Source organism: Ovis canadensis, chromosome 16 (genome assembly GCF_042477335.2).
Source record: "Ovis canadensis isolate MfBH-ARS-UI-01 breed Bighorn chromosome 16, ARS-UI_OviCan_v2, whole genome shotgun sequence".
Taxonomy (NCBI): domain Eukaryota; kingdom Metazoa; phylum Chordata; class Mammalia; order Artiodactyla; family Bovidae; genus Ovis; species Ovis canadensis.
In genome coordinates, this window is record NC_091260.1 from 34,992,140 (window position 1) to 35,010,208 (window position 18,069).

General features: G+C 41.6%; 1 pseudogene; it reads left to right on the forward strand.

The window, feature by feature from the left end:
• Positions 1-647: 647 nt before the first annotated feature.
• On the forward strand, positions 648-15,182 carry LOC138421957 (stathmin-like; annotated as a pseudogene).
• Positions 15,183-18,069: the final 2,887 nt, after the last annotated feature.

Consider the following 18,069-nt stretch of genomic DNA (forward strand, 5'->3'; position numbering starts at 1 on the left):
GCAGCAATCAGCTCAGGACAAACTTGGTCAATAAGTTCCAACTTCCCTAATTTCTTGAATGTGCTTTCAACTTAGGACCAACCAGAGAAAATCAGATATCTCCCCTAACCAATCAAATAGGATGCCCTGCTTCTCATTAACCTGCTCCCAGTTTCTCTAAGCCAGCAATCTCTACAGTAGGGCACACATGAAGCCTTTCCAGTTTCCACGGTAAAGCCTTCCCACTCCTCTGCCCACCCTGACTCTCTACCAAATACAAACACTGGTGGCTGACTTCTTTGCCATAAGCGCTCTGAATACATAGCCTTTGCTTGTCTTCATTTGGGTGATCTTTGTTTATCTTACACCTTGAAAACCGTGGGAGCATGGCTGGATCCAGCAGTTCAAGTGATGTGCCCCTAACTCTTTCTACCCCCATTGCCTACTTTACCCTTCCTCTGGGTGTCAGCACCCTTCCTCTCTAGGGTGCGGATTCTTCCGTACATGTAGGCAAAGAACCAGGCTTATATGGTACAATGTAGGAACCAGAGCAGAAAAAGATCTTTACTTCCTCAGTTTCTCTTACTGGTAATATCATCAACCACCGTTGTCACTGAGGCCAGCCGACCTCCTCCAGTCTGAATCCTGGCCTCAGCAGGGTCGCAGCGATGCCGCACAAAGCTCAAGCTACTGGTGAGCCTGTTCCTTCTCCAGCCCCAACACCACTCACCTGTCCCCTACAAACTGCCCCAGAGAAGGCTCTGGTCAAGGTCACCAATGACCTCAGTTTTCCAAATCCAGTGGTCCATCTATTTACACTCCTCACATTATCCAAATTGACTGCCCACTTTAACCTAGGAAATTACCACAACTAATCCCACAGCTAATTATCTTGCTTCTTACTTAAGAAACTAAAAGCAATCAATATAAAACTGCCTCATTTTGCTATCAGTAACTACCAACCTGGCTTCATCTGTACCATGTACTCAGCCTTATCTCAATGACAGAAAATGAACTGTCCCCAATTCTATCCAAAAACCAGACCCTCCACTTGACAATCAGACTCTTTGCTATTAGAGTTAGTCCCTCCCTGTCCTACATCTTCAATTTTTCCTTTTCTATAGGATCATTCCCACCAGTGTATATGCATGCTGTAATATTTCTTTTCTTTTAAGTCAAAACAAATCAAAAATCTTCCTTTAATCCACATCCCTCCTCTAATTACTGCTCCATCTCTCTTTCTCCAAATGATTACTTATGCTTCCTCTTCTTCAACCCTTTCCTCTTCCAACCCACTCTAATGCAGCTTTTAGTCACCACCTCATCAGCAAACTATTCTTGTCAAAGTTGATGACCTTCACCTTGCCACATTCAAAATCAGTGCAGTCCTAGTTTACACAGCCTCCAGCATCATGTACACAGTTAGTCCCTCCCTCCTTCTTCACTTTCTTCATCTTTATTCCACAACATACATCATCTCAAGATGTCTCCCTAGCACAGAACCTTTGCCTCATCTCTGTCATCTTATAGTGCTGGAGGATGCCCCAGGACTCCTTGTCTGTCCCTCTCTCCAGCTAATGGAGACTCACTCCCTAGGCGAGGGACAGGGGTCACATGCAAAATCCCATGACCCATAGGGGAAGAGTTTCCAAATGAAGAGAGTGTTATTGCCAGAAGGAGGTGGGAAAGCCTGCCAGATAAGCCAAGGCAATTATTCCCACAGCCCCCTACTAACTCAGCCCTCAACCACTCTTGGCACCCAGCAGAGGACTTTGCCTCCAGCTTCACGGAGAAAATCAAGGTGTTAAGTTTCCCTATCCTGCACTGATCGTTATCTCTTTTCCTCCAGTTCAAAGCTACCTCTCCATTTGTTCCCTTGGTCCTGTTCTTTCACTGAGATCTTTCCATTAGCCTCTACCCAGCAAGTCCTCACCATCCTAAAAATGTTCTAGCTCCTGACTGTATTTCTCCTCTTCTTTTTAGTCAAGCTGCTTAGCGGTACAATTCACTATCCACGCTTCCTTCCCATTGTCCCCTCAATGCCACAGCCACCTTGCTCCCGTCCTCACTGCCCTTCTCTGTTAACTCCCCTCCTCTGACCCACACCATTTTGGCATCTCTATGTGCTCTTCTCTGTACACAGCATGTAAAGTGATCTGAAACAAATAGAATAACTGAATTCTCAAATCAATAGGTCAATGCTGCCTAAAAGATAAGCCTGGAAAAGAATAGCAGAGAAATATAGTCCCAATTTTCTCATATTTTAGCTTAGAAATATATATACATAAACATTTAATGTTGATCAATTTTATGCTAAATATCCCTGGTAGAAATAATCAACTAAAAATAACTGACAAAGTAAAAAATATTCATAGAAAACTTCTAACAGAATTTTTTTGTTAAAAAAAAACACTGAAGAATTGCTGCTTTGTTGAAAACTAAAAATTGTCCTGTGAAAAATAATCACAAGCATGTGAAACTAGCCACAACTAAAATTTTGCATGGTAAAAATTTTAAGAATTAAATTTGACAGACAAGTCAACAATCCTTGACTAAATTTGGGTCTTTAATATTTTAAACAGGCAAATTGGGCTTGATTGACATAATGACTACAGAATAAAACAATGCAACAACTGCAAACTGGTAAACTGTCTCTGTAAATTTCCCATGAAAAAGAATTTCTCCAAAGGAAAATAATTTTGATTAAATACCAATGAAAATGGAAAATAATGGGTTATTTTAACAATTCTGAATATAAAATTGATTAAGGCATTGAATTGGCTTTATAGAATTAGCTCCATAAACTATGCTATCAGGAAATGTTACCAAAGTGGGCATAATATTATTTAAAATGTTACCTTCACATAGAATGAACATCCACAGAATCAAGTTAGCAGTGTACTTTCTGTTTTGTTTTTTTTTTTTTAGCAGTATACTTTCAATTCAGGAAGAGTTTCTTCACCTACCACACTAGTTTAACCATTTGCATACCTTATTTATTTATTGGCAATTACCACCTTGGACTGAAATTACAAACAGAATGTAATTTAGTTTACATTACATTGAGCAAAGTAGTCTTATACATCTTTGCATCCATAGCGACTAATACAAAGCCTAGCCTTTGTAAATGCCCAAAGGTTGCCTAACAAAAATGAATCCAGTAAGTCAATATCTGAGGAGAGGATTTTTCAAATTTACTGTACATGAGCCTTTAGGATGTGAGAGTATCCCTGAGATTCTCTTGGTTTCCCATTTGCTTGCCACCTCATGGCTGATAAGTGTCTGCTGTAGTTGCAGACATCACATTCAGGTTCAAGGCAAGAATAAAGGGGCCACCTTGAGTGGTTTCTTTTATAGCAAAAGCTTTCCAAGAAGTTGTCCCATCGACTTTCAAGGATGCCCTACTGGCTAGAACTGTGTTTAGGGCCATCCCTAAATGGAAGAGCAAATGCTATCTTCTCTTGCCCCCTGGTGAAAAGTGTAAAAAAGACTGAGAATGACTTGTGGTTCAGCCAAACAACATCAGCCATATTGTGACCTCAGCAAATCCTCATCTATCCTGTCCCCCAAAGAAGAAGACGAAAAAGAAGAATAGCAATACCTTTATATAGCACTAAGCATGTGCCAAGGATTATTCTAAATGCTTCACACCTATTAATTTATTTAATCCTTACAGTAACTCTTTGGGATTCTATTATCACTGTTTTATAGATGAAGAAACTGAGGCATAGATAGGGTCAGCAGCTTATCCAAAGTCACTCAAAAAGTAACAGCATCAAACACAGAATTTGACTTTAGAATCCATGCTCTTAACCCAAACACTCCGTGGATTCAAAAATAAACTCATGGTGAGTGAGTCCCTAAATAAGTAGTCACTGTCCAAGGCAGCTGTTAGCAATCTTTACTGCATTGTAACAATGTCACCTAGTAAACAGACCTTCAAATACCTACCTTTATCTTTCAACCTCTCTTTGAAATGCAGCCCCAGCACGGGGTAACTTTTTTAATATGCATTAAAATTCAAAACTTGTCCTGCTGCCTGATTTATTTTGGGTCTGTTATCTTTCATCATACACATTTGGCATATGAACCCCATCCACATTGCAGGCTTGACACGAAAGTCTTGCAAATGAGGTCCCAAGACAACAGTAGCCATGTCCTTATTACAGGCCTGTCTTCCAAAATGGGGGACATATTCAAATTCTCACTGAGCCCCTGAGGCCTCCTAATGACTAAGCCTATTTCTTCTAACTAGGATATGTTCCGGAAGTTCAAACATCCCAAGATAAATTTTCCTTGGAGCTGCACATATGGCAATGAAAAGAAAACAAGGCCAAATGATAAAAATAACATTTACCTCCTTCAGAGAACCTAAAAAGTTTTTCTTCCCTAATCACAGCCAAGTGATATTATATCTGAATTATTTCTTTTTCATGGGAATTTTAATATGAAGAACCAGGAATTAATGCCATTACTTTCAATTGTTAAAGAGTTGCTATGTATTTTCAAATTAAAAATAACTTTTCTCTTATAACAGAAGCCATATATATATATATATATATATTCATTGGAGAAAATTAAACCAAAAAAGTAAGAGAGAAAAGAATTTTAAAACCCACAATCAGATCATTCATAGAAAACCATCATTAATATCTTGGTATATGATATATGATAGTCCCACTTCTATATGGGAATATATTATATATACATATATATATTTCCAACAACACAGCTCTACACATGGACATCACCAAATGGCCAATACTGAAATCAGATTGATTATATGCTTTGCAGCCAAAGATGGAGATGTTCCATAGAGTAAGCAAAACACAAGACTGTGGCTCAGATCATCAGTTCATTATTGCTAAATTCAGGCTTAAATTGAAGAAAATAGAGAAAATCACTAGGGCATTCATGTATGACTAAATCAAATGCTTTATGATTATTCAGCAGAGGTGATGAATAGATTCAAGGGATTAGATCTGGTAGACAGAATGCCTGAATAACTATGGACAAAGGTTCATAAAACTGTGCAGGAGGCAGTGACCAAACCATCCCAAAGGAAGAGAAATGCAAGAAGGCAAAACGGTTGTCTGAGGAGGCTTTACAAATAGCTGAGGAAAGAAGAGAGGTGAAAAGCAAGGGATAAAGGGAAAGATATATACCTAACTGAATGCAGAATTCCAGAGAATAGCAAAGAGAGATAAGAAGACCTTCTTAAATGAACAATGCAAAGAAGTAGAGGAAAACAGTAGAATGGAAAAGACTCTAGATCTCTTCAAGAAAATTGGAGAGATCAAGGGAACATTTTATGCAAGAATGGGCACAACCAAGGACAGAAACAGTATGGGCCTGACAGAAGCAGAAGAGATTAAGAAGTGGCAAGAATACACAGAAGAACTATACAAAAAGGTCTTGATGACCTGGATAACCATGATGGTGTGCTCACGTACCTAGAGCCAGACATCCTGGAGTATGAAGTCAAGTGGGCCTTAGGAAGACTTACTACAAACAAAGCTAATGGAGGTGATGGAATTTCAGCTGAGCTATTTCCAGTCCTAGAAGATGATGCTGTCAAAGTACTGCACTCAATATGCCAGCAAATTTAGAAAACTCAGCAGTGGCCACAGGACTAGAAAAGGTCTTTGCTTCCTGATCCCAAAGAAGGGCAATACCAATGAATGTTCATACTACTGGATAATTGCACTCATTTCACATACTAAAAAGGTGATGTTCAAAACCCTTCAAGCTAGGCTTTAGCAGTATGTGAACTAAGAACTTTCAGATGAACAAGGTGGGTTTAGAAAAGGTAGAGGAACCAGAGATCAAATCACCAACATTAGTTGGATCATAGAGAAAGCAAGGGAATTCCAGAAAAACATCTACTTCATTGACTATACTAAAGCCTCTGACTGTGTGGATCACAACAAACTGTGGAAAGTTCTTAGAGATGAGAATACCAGACCACCTTACCTTTCACTTGAGAAACCTGTATGTGGGTCAAGAAGCAACAGTTAAAACCTTACATGCAATAACTAACTGATTCCAAATTGGGAAAGGAGTACATCAAGGCTATATATTGTCACCCTGTTTATTTAACTTATATGCAAAGTACATTATGCAAAATGCCGGGCTGGATGAATCCCAAATTGGAATTAAGATTGCCTGGAGAAATATCAACAACCTCAGATATGCAGATGATACCACTCAGGCCTAAAGGTCCGTCTAGTCAAGGCTATGGTTTTACCTGTGGTCATGTATGGATGTGAGAGTTGGACTGTGAAGAAAGCTAAGCGCCAAAGAATTGATGCTTTTGAACTGTGGTGTTGGAGAAGACTCTTGAGAGTCCCTTGGACTGCAAGGAGATCCAACCAGTCCATTCTGAAGGAAATCAACCCTGGGATCTCTTTGGAAGGAATGATGCTAAAGCTGAAGCTCCAGTACTTTGGTCACCTCATGCGAAGAGTTGACTCATTGGAAAAGACTCTGATGCTGGGAGGGATTGGGGGCAGGGGGAGAAGGGGATGACCAAGGATGAGATGGCTGGATGGCATCACTGACTCGATGGACGTGAGTCTGAGTGAACTCCGGGAGATGGTGATGGACAGGGAGGCCTGGCGTGCTGCGATTCATGGAGTTGCAAAGAGTCAGACACGACTGAGCGACTGAACTGAACTGAACTGAAAGAGCCTCTTGATGAGGGTGAAAGAGGAGAGTGAAAAAGTTGGCTTAAAACTCAACATTCAAAACATTAAGATCTTGGCATCCAGTCCCATCACATCATGGCAAATAGAAGAGGAAAAAATGAAAGCAGTGACAGATTTTATCTTCATGGGCTCCAAAATCACTGCTAATGGTGACTGCAGCCATGAAATTAAAGATGCTTGCTCCTTAGAAGGAAAGGGATTACAAACATAGACAGTGTATTAAAAAGCAAAAACTACATTGCCAAGCACTAAAGAATTGATGCTTTTGAACTGTGGTGCTGAAGAAGACTCCTGAGAGTCCCTTGGACTTCAAGGAGATCAAACCAATCAATCCTAAAGGAAATCAATGGTGAATATTCACGGGAAGGATTGACGCTGAAACTGAAGCTCCAATAGTTTGGCCACCTGTGGGAAGAGCCGACTCATTAGGAAAGACCCTGATGCTGGGAAAGTTTGAAGGCAAAAGGAGAAGAGGGCAGCAGAGGATGAGATGTTTGGATGGCATCACCAATTCTATGGACACAAATTTGAGCAAGCTCTGGGAGATTGTGACGGACAGGGAAGCCTGGCATGCTGCAGTTCCTGGGGTTACAAGGAGTCAGACATGGCTTAGTGACTGAACAACAATAACAACATATACATATATATAATAAATCCCAGGTGGTTTCCTACTAGGTTCCATATTAACAACTACTGTAATTAGATAGAGTTAGTTCTCAGCTTCCAGGCAGTGTCATTGAATACTCGGCCTGGAGGAGTATAGATGGGACTGAACTGGCAGCAGACTTTTAGCAGGAAGCTGATAAGAGCAAAAGGAGATAAAGGTACTGAATTGCAGGCAAGGATCCTTAATCATAGGCCAGACCCAACAGAGGTAAGGCCAATTCCATTTGTGCCCCGAGAACCAGTGACACTTGACATAGTGGTAGTATCAGGGACATGGATCATTTCAGGAATTCCACCTGATAAGCAGATGGGTAACAGAATGGGACCACGCCCTGAGACATGGTAGCATTAAGGCTACCAACACCAATAGGCTGTTGTCAACCTTCGGAGACACAAAGCAGGGGCACCTCCCCAGCTAGAACAGGAACAGAGTAGGGTGAGAGTAGCTTGGAGATCCAGACAAGGGTAAGGGGGCATCAGGACAAAGAATGACTTTCAGGTTTCTGGTTTTATGCAGCTGGATAGATTCTGGTGCCTTTTACTGAGAAAGGGAACTTAGAAGAGGACAGCCTGAGAAGGGAAGTCGCAAACTTACCTTGGTACATGTGAGCATGGGTGCCCTCTGGCAGATCCAGACAAAAGCACTGAGAAGGCAGTTAAATAATAGGTGGATCTGTGTGTCTGGCCAAGGGAGATAACGTCCAAGAGGCAAGAATTGCCCTGCCCTGGGACTGGGTTGAGTGGTCCCCACTTACACTGAGGCTCAAGTCCAAGGATATGCCTCTGTATCCAGGGATGTTAGTAATGATAGTGGTAAATGTCATGATTCCATATTTAGTGTTACTATTATGACAGTTAGAATTTATCAAGTTTCTGTTATATGTTAGGCATATGGATTATCTCATTTAGTCCAGACACAATAGTTTAAGGTGTGAACCATCAACATTATTCTCTCCATTTTAGAAAGGAACCTGAGTCCGAGAATTTAAGCAGTACAAAGTCACAGATGGTAAGCACAGAAGCAGGACCCAACCCAAGTGTGTCAGACCTCCAGAGCTGAGCCTGTACACACTGACAGCAACCTGCTAGGAATAAACTCACAGGAGGGACTGGTAGTCTGGGCTCGGGGCAGAGTTCAGCCCAGCACAGGGGGACTTGCACCATCTGAGTGAGGAAGGCAGCTGAGGGAAGCCAGAGCTGGGAACTTAGCAACAGTGACAGCCTTGGTGGGGGGGACATTTGGGCAGATTAGTTAGGCCTTTCGTTGCTGCCAGTATTATCTTGACACAAATTCCTCCATTTTAGCACACTTGGGATAATGTGGAGATATATAGGCAGAGCCTAATGATTAAGCTAAACATGAGTGTCTCCCTAAATCAGTGGTTATTAAATTTTATATGCTTAAGACTCCATAGGGAGGTTGTTAAAATTCTGATGCTACAATCCCACCTCTAGAGACTCTGATTCAGTAATTCTGAGGTCAGTGTTTTTATAAGCACCAGGTGATCTGGTCTGGATGGTATTCAAATCATACCTTGAGAACCTCCTGGAAAAGCTTTCTCTTCTTGGCCTTTTATCAAAAGCAGTTCCAGTGTCCCTGCTAATTCTCATGAAGTCTTATCTATGAAGAGGAAGGAAGTTTGCAATGACATGCAGCAACACTTACAGGAGGTGGGAGCAACATCTCAGAATCTTTCACACTGCCTGTATCCCTACTCACAGTAAAATACCACAAGGACCCTCTTCTCTACTACAAGGACCCTCTTCCCTATAGAGCAAAAAGATCTTCGGCACCCACTGACAGGTTAAAAATGCTCAGAAATGATCAATAGTATTGGGGGAAATTGTTTCATTGACTCAAGAGAGAGAAATCTCAATTGATGATTTCAGTTTTTCAATGAAATAACCAGTTCTCTGACCCTAGAGATGAAGTGCCCAGAAACCAGACTTCCGAATGTCAATTCAATGACAGGCCCTCTTCCTAGAGGGTGGCAATGAGACAATTTGGGATGGATGACAGGTACACAGTCCTTCTATAGCTCTCAGGTGAACACATGACTGCATGGTGTGCTGACTCCCAGGTTTCTCTTTTGCTATTTGTCTGTGGGTTTTCCCCAGATGACATATATCGATTCTTTTTTTTTTTTTTTGGCATATCATCACATAAGGTTGAAAACACAGGTAACTTTTTTTCATCTTTGTAACATGAATACCTATCTTAGTAGGTTCAAATACCAATTATGTCTACCAGTCTGCCCCCCACAAAAGTGAAAGGTACAAACAGACGAAATATACGAGGGCATTCAAAACTGTAAAGAAATAAGATGAAAGCACTGGCGTTAATTCTCCCAGTGAAGCAGCCAGTGGCAGTGCTCACTCACTTGGCTAACCAGAACACAGGGTATTATACATAGTGCTGCTCAGTGGTTCTCAAACCATTGGATTGCAAAAGGAGTCACCACCCAGAAACTTCTATAGCAGTTTAACAATGACATGCCACCCAGGTGCACAATTAGAGGACTCATCTCCTTGAACAAGCTATGGATCAGTCCGGGTATGGAGCTCACCTAGTGAATTTCAGGTGGGGTGAGATGAACATCAGCACAGGTATGTAAAGGATCGGAAAAAACCAACTTGGTCCTGTGTCTCAGAGGGTTTGATACCAGGAGACATGACACCTAGCGACACCGGGGAATAGTGAGGCTTCATCAGGAGACCTAACTCTAGTCTCGGAATGTAAGGGCCCAAATTTCCATAATAGCAGGTGGCTTTCTCCAGTTGCTATTTCTCAAGTCCCATTTAAATGATTTTATGTTCCAGAAACAGTGTTGAATACTTACAACAAAGCTTGTACAACCTTGGTTTGAAGACTATGGGTGAAGACAGGAAATGGCCTTATGAACCAGAAACCAAATTCCTGAACCTCAAGCACAATCTTAGGCAGGAGAAGGAACCGACCCAGGACAGAAAGCAAAAGAAGACCAAGATTAAGTGACAACATTCATACCAGAAGTAAGCCAGAAGTGAAAAGGGCAAGCTATCCAAACATGCCTGCATCCTTGATGGAGTCATTCCCAGGAGCTATTCAACTTGTGAGAATTCTTTTCTTCACACTCACAAAAGCTTTCAGAATGTGAGGCTTGGGGTCTGACTTTGAATCTCAGCTCCAACATTTACTCTATGTGTGCCCTTGGGCAAATGATTTAACCCTGCTGAGACTCAGTTTTCTCAGCTATGAAAATGGACGATAATAATAATAATACACAGTATTTTATCACAGTACTGTTATGATTACAAGAAATATTACATTAAAAATTATTAGAAGAGTAATTCACATTTAGTGAATCTTTTAATACTACTGACCATTATTATTACAATCATTTAAGACAAAAAATTTCATTTTAAAGAAGGAAGAACTTCTTTAAAATGACGGTCTCCATTACTTTCAAGACCTGTAGTGCAAAGCAATTGTCTTTTATATTTGAAAAGCTAAAATGTATCATTTAGACTCTCAAAAGGCAACCTACGTAGATCATCTATATTTCTCATAAAACCACAAGTGAGATCAATTACTAACTTCTCCAAGCTCACTTCTATGATGTTTCTTACTGTCTATTTTCTAAGTCCCTGGAGGAAGGGAGAAGATATATGTTTATACTTACAAATTCATAGAATATTACCAAAGGAGCACGTGGGAAAGAGGGAATGGTGAGTGTATCCAGTAAGGATCAATACATTGCTGAGGAGAGAGGGAGGAAGAATTATTTTCCACTCTATATCTTTTTTAATATTTTCTAATTTAAAACCATAGGCACATATAATAATTTAAAATTCATTTAATTTCAAAAAAAATGCTCAGGACGATTTAGTGTAATGTGAAAAATACTAGACAAGGATCCAAGAGATCTGAATTCTATCGCTTATGTACTATGAGATCATGGCGAGACACTTTATATCTTCTTGGATTTCACAGTTATAAAATAAAGAAAATAATGCCTCCCAAACCACCTCATTGGGTTTACATGAGGGTCAAGTAAGATTACAGAGGCAAAGCTGCTTTCCAGAGGACAAAGCATTACACAAATGTAAGATATCCTTATTGTTATTGGAATCCATCCTCCTCAGTTGTTTTGGTTCCTAGGACACAGAAGATGGAAAAGTTTGGCTTAGAGAATCAGGAGTCATCTATTAGCAGAGTAAATGGTGCAGGTCAAACCTCTCTCTACTTTATAACATGCTTCACTTCCCACTCCTCGATCCCCTCACCAAGCACAATAATATCCCAGAGATGTGACAGGAAGAGCTAAGAGCAGGAAGCCAGCAAACAAGAGTCCATTGTGGAGTGGCCATCCATAGCGATCTCACCCAATAGTTTTACTTTTTGGACCTCAGACCTCTGGAGTTTGAGAGCATCTATTCACTGGGGATGCCTCAACATCTTGGCATTAATGACAACACTTTGACCTAAACATCACCTCCCCATGTCCTACATCTATAGATGAGATGAATTCCAAATGGAGGAACATGCCATTGCCAATCAGAAGAAAGGTGAAAGACCCAGCGCTAACTATCTGACCTCTCCAACCACCAAAGGAGGTTTTACAAACAAGAGGAATTCCTCATCACAGACAGCCCTGTCATTAGATAGGACAACCCATGATGTCAGAGAGAAAAACACCAACCAGGGAGCAATTTTTGAACAATCTAAGGACTTCACGCTTCTAGCGCTGGAGCTGAATGCTGTGGGCAGCCTCCCTCAGCTTCACTAAACAGCCCTCTTAAGTCTCACAAAAGTTCTTATTACATGAAGACATTTCTAAACCGTCATCTGAGAGGTTCTCCTTTCTAAAAATTCACATATAATAGCACTGTAAGAAGCTATTTCATTTTTACAAGCTTTGCCTTGTCAGAGTAAACCAATACTTACTAAGCATTTATTGTGTATCAGACTCTTTCAGACATGTAATCTTGTTTGTCCATTGAAACCTACCCAAAAAAAGCCTCAGCTAATCCTGTTTTATAGTTAAGAAAACTGAGGTTCTGAGAGTCCTAACAGAATCTGTTCATAAATGTCCAGCTAAGTTCTGAATCCAGGTCCCCAAATACTAGATCCAGAGTTCCTTCTCCTTATTCTGATGCCCCCAAATTAAACTGACCACAGAGTACTCTCCAACACTGAAACATTATAAGTGAAATGTTTAGCTATACTATAGAAAGAGCTAAATTTAAAGCAAAATTCAGACTGTAAATCAGATCGTTCAAGTTAAGGCATAAGTTTAAAATATATAAAGGCCAGAGGCAGTGTGGGCAATGGTTAAACTTCACCTAAATTCTGTTACGTTAGTGCTAGAGGAGATTATGTCCCCTCTTTGGACCACTGTACACTGTTGTGCAGGCTGCACACTGCATAATAGTAAGCTTGGATGTTGCCCCCTAGAGATGTCAGTATACATCCTCAGCAACTGTCCACAGCAGTTTACTTTCTCTTGGATATCACTTGCAATTGTGACTATAAAACATTAAAATGTAATCCTGTTTGGAAAGATGAACTCTCCAAATTCCAAATCCAGGAAGTTTAATTATTATTTAAAGGCCCAATGTGAAAAAGAAACTCCCCCCCCCCCTCAAAAAAAGAAAAAGATTTTAACACTAATTTTAAGCCTGGAGATTATCTACAATTTTCTATTCAGAGAAGAGTTGGAGGAGCCAAAGAACACGAGATGTGGAAATGATCACATCACTTTTTTATTCAGATGAACACAAAAACAAACACACCACTTTCCAAATAATCCATCCTCCTTGTCCCAGTCCTAGAGCTCCAAACCCCCTGAAATCAAGCTGTTTTACTTATTCAAACCATGGGATATGCAAAAGATGTCAGGGAGTTATATCACTATTGTCACATCTTTGCATTTATCTCCTGAAATTCAGGGCCGAGGAACTGAACCAGAGCAATCCCAATTTCTCACTTTCTATTGTTGTAGAGGATACTATCTCCCATAAAGATTACAGGAAGTATCTAGACTGGAACCATCAGGGTTCTGTGGGCAAGCAGATGGCACACTTAAAATAAGATACTGTAAGGAACATTTACTTACAAAGCTACAGGTATAAGAGGAACCACAGGGACAATACAGTAACATGAGGCTTATTAGTAGCCAAGGTGTTAGGCCTAAAGAGGAGAAAAATAAGTTAATAGAGCCTAGAAGGAGAAAGTGTATACAGGCCATATCTTGAGAAGAGCTGTGACTCATGGGTGGATGGATACAGCAATCCAAGCAACCTAACAGCAGGGAACCTGGGAACAAATGCTGGTTCTCATTCATCCCTTTCCTCTGATCTGCTGGGACTCCATACTGAACAGACACAACTGGAAGCCAGAAGACAGAGATACCTTTTGTGTGAACCATGTAGTTGGTGTTCAGTCAATAAGTTGTGTCTGGCTCTTTGAGACCCCATGGACTGTAGCACACCAGGCTCTTCCGTCCTCCACTATCTCTCAGAGTTTCCTCAGAATCATGTCTATTCAGTCTGTGATGCTATCTAAGCGTCTCAAACTGTGTCTCCCCCTTCTCCTCCTGCCCTCAATCTTTCCCAGCATCAGGGTTTTTCTTTTTCAATGAGTTGACTCTTCACATCAGGTGGCCAAAGTCCTAGAACTTCACCTTCGGCTTCATCATCAGTCCTTCCAATGAATATTCAAGGTTGATTTCCTTCAGGATTGACTGATTTGATCTCTTGGCTGTCCAAGGGACTCTTAAGAGTCTCCTCCAGCACCACTATTCAAAAGCATCAATTCTTTGGTTCTCAGCCTTCTTTATGATCCAACTCTCATATCCATACATGACTACTGAAAAAAACAGCATTGACTATAAGAACCTTTGTTGGCAAAGTGATGTCTCTGCTTTTTAATATTTAGTGGGATCCATATGGATTAGCTTCTCAGAGCAGAGCCAGGTCAGGATTAGGGGAGGGAGAAAATGGGGGAGAGCGATAAGGGGAGGTGCAGGTGACTACAGAAGGAAGTCTGGAGGGGGCATAGGCCCACCCTCCCCCGCCCCACTGCAGGCGCGGGCCGCTGGGGTCCCCATTGTTTGAAGGGGCAGGGCGACACCCCCGGGAGCGACCTGAGGGCCAGACTGCGGGGCGGAAAGGGCAGCGCCCCTGCCCAGTGTTCGTGAGGCTGCCCACGGAAGGCTGACACCCCACAAGAGCCGCCCAGTCCTCCAGGCCCAGGGTGCGGACGGCTTTGGGTGGCAGGAGACTGGGAGTGGAGGAAAGAGGGTTTTCCTTGCCAGGGAATCGTGTAGAGTACACTGCCAGTTTCTTGTCTTCTCTTCACCTTGGCTTCCTCTATATCCAGGGGAAGGAACCGGAGAAGTGTGCCTCAGCCAGGCTTTTGAGCTGATTCTCAGCCCTCGATCAAAAGAATCTGTCCCAGGATTTCCCCTTCCCCCTCCTAAGAAGAAGGATCTTTCCCTGGAGGAAATTCAGAAGAAATTAGAAGCTGTAGAAGAAAGACACAAGTCCCATGAAGCTGAGGTCTTGAAGCAGCCTGCTGAGAAACCGGAGCGTGAGAAAGAAGCGCTTCAGAAAGCGATAGAGGAGAACAACTTCAGTAAAATGGCGGAAGAGAAGCTGACCCACAAGATGGAGGCCACAAAGAGAACCGAGAGGCGCAGAGGGCCGCCAAGCTGGAGCATTCGCAAGAGAAGGACAAGCACATTGAAGAAGTACCGAAGAACAAAGAATCCAAAGATCCTGCTGATGAGATTGAAGCTGACTAATTTGTTCTGAGAACTGACTTTCTCCCCCTCCCCTTCCTAAATATCCAAAAACTGTACTGGCCTCTGTATGCAGGTCAGGAAGCAACAGTTAGAACTGGACATGGAACAACAGACTGGTTCCAAATAGGAAAAGGAGTACGTCAAGGCTGTATATTGTCACCCTGCTTATTTAACTTATATGCAGAGTACATCATGAGAAACGCTGGACTTGAAGAAACACAAGCTAGAATCAAGATTGCCGGGAGAAATATCAATAACCTCAGATATGCAGATAACACCACCCTGATGGCAGAAAGTGAAGAGGAACTAAAAAGCCTCTTGATGAAAGTGAAAGAGGAGAGTGAAAAAGTTGACTTAAAGCTCAACATTCAGAAAATGAAGATCATGGCATCTGGTCCCATCACTTCATGGGAAATAGATGGGGAAACAGTGGAAACAGTGTCAGACTTTATTTTTCTGGGCTCCAAAATCACTGCTGATGGTGATTGCAGCCATGAAGTTAAAAGACGCTTACTCCTTGGAAGAAAAGTTATGACCAACCTAGATAGTATATTCAAAAGCAGAGGTATTACTTTACCAACAAAGGTCCATCTAGTCAAGGCTATGGTTTTTCCAGTGGTCATGTATGGATGTGAGAGTTGGACTGTGAAGAAAGCTGAGCATGGAAGAACTGATGCTTTTGAACTGTGGTGTTGGAGAAGACTCTTGAGAGTCCCTTGAACTGCAAGGAGATCCAACCAGTCCATTCTAAAGGAGATCAGCCCTGGGTGTTCATTGGAAGGAATGATGCTAAGGCTGAAACTCCAATACTTTGGTCACCTCATACAAAGTGTTGACTCATTGGAAAAGACTCTAATGCTGGGAGGGATTGGGGGCAGGAGGAGAAGGGGACAACAGAGGATGAGAGGGCTAGATGGCATCACCAACTCGATGGACATGAGTTTGGGTAAACTCCGGGGGTTGGTGATGGACAGGGAGGCCTAGCATGCTGCGATTCATGGGGTGGCAAAGAGTCAGACACGACTGAGCGACTGAACTGAAATGAACTGAACTGAGCTGAATAGCATCTCCATCCATTTCTGACTCTGTTTCACCTTCACGCACATGGCCCATTAACAGACTTCTGGATTTTACTCAATCTGTTTTTTCAGTTTTGAGGACAGAGATCTAAAGTCATCTTCACAAATACAATCCACACTTAAGCCATTCATCCTTTAGCACATAGCCCCTGGGAAAATCATGTTTGAAAAGGGTATTACCTTTAAATAATAAAGATCATGTTTATTTTTATTTGTGGGAAAAAGTATGTTTAAGTCCTCTCAACTCTCCTTGAAGAAAGTGCTATAAATTACTCCCTCCAGCTTGCCCAGTAGGGCCATGAAACACTGTGATCTTGGCCATTGGGAGTTTGATGGAAAATAGTGACATTGCTTGGGTCACATGATCCTGTTTCATTAAACTTTCATTTGACTGCACCCTGATTTCTTCCTGGAATCACATTTTAAGTCCTCTCCTCAGTTATTCCACCAAAACTTGGAGGTAAAAGGTTCAATTACCTCAGCCAAGGAGCACTGTCTGCCCAGGCAACAATCCCCTCTCCATTCCACTCCAGGCCACTCAGGGAGCCCTTGGATCCCTCTAGAGCAGGGGTCCGCAATCTCTGGGATCTGATACCTGATGGTCTGAGGTGGAGCTGATGAAATAATAATAAAGTACACAATAAATGTAATGCACTTGAATCATCCTGAAACCAACCCTCCCTTTCCCAGGCTGTGGAAAATTTATCTTCCATGAAACTGGTTCCTGGTGCCAAAAAGGTTGGGAACCACTGCTCTGGAGACACCTCATCAAGCCTCAAAATCAAAACCTTTATAGTATGTGTGCCCATGGGAGGGGGAAAGTTGAGGAACACATCCTCCATCGGCCTGGGGATGAATGCTATCCCTTTATTTGTTTCTCTGTAAACTTGACAGAGAGGTAGGACTAAGGTCGATAAATGAACTGTCAATCCGGAAACAGCACTCTAGGAAATACTGTGTTTCACTGAATCTGAGATATCTAAGAATCTGTAGGCCACATCACTATTTTATGAATCACTGAGAAAGAAAAAGTACCACCAATCAGTGACACCAACTCCCTGCTTCTTTGAAATTGACTTATTCTAAGGGCTATGAGAACTCCTTCTGCCCTAAGGGGCATCTCTTGCTCTGTTCAGGCAATTCTTTTGCACACATTTCAGTAACACATGTAACACAGCTCCAGCTACTTAAGGGCTCTTTCTTTCTTACATCCCACAAAACCCTTGAAAACTATGAAATTGCAGCCATTCTGCCAAGATGAATATTTGCTTCACCAACATCCAAATTATGCCTCATTGCTCTGTTTTGTGCCTTTGTGTACACAGTTACTTGTTTCCAGAGCTGAATCATTATGCAAACTTTCCGAAAATATTTTAAACAACACTAAGTAGTACCAACAATGAGCATAACTCAATTAAAATGAGGATTCTGTGACCACCAATGACCAAGTTCATACCTCCCCAGGAAACAGGAACCACTGCCTCGCTGGTGGCAAAATAAAACCCACCACTTGTAAATCATCTTAATTTTGGAGATGCTGAAACACATGTGGGAAGGGGGGTGGGGCACATATTAGAATCATTGAAATATGATATATGTTTCAATATAACTATGTTTTACTTGCTAGTACTCTATAGTAAGGGTACATTTTGAAACATTTGACCTTAGAAGGTATGTGGGTTGGGTTCCAGCAGAAAATAGATGGCACATGTAAGAAGGGGTGATTAAGAGAATTTCATGAAGATATTATTTTATCAAGGTATAAGTAGGGTTAAAGAAAAACAGCAAGCATCTCTGGCTAGCAAAACCAGAAGACTGCTATGACCTTTGGGCCTCAGAATGTAATAGAAA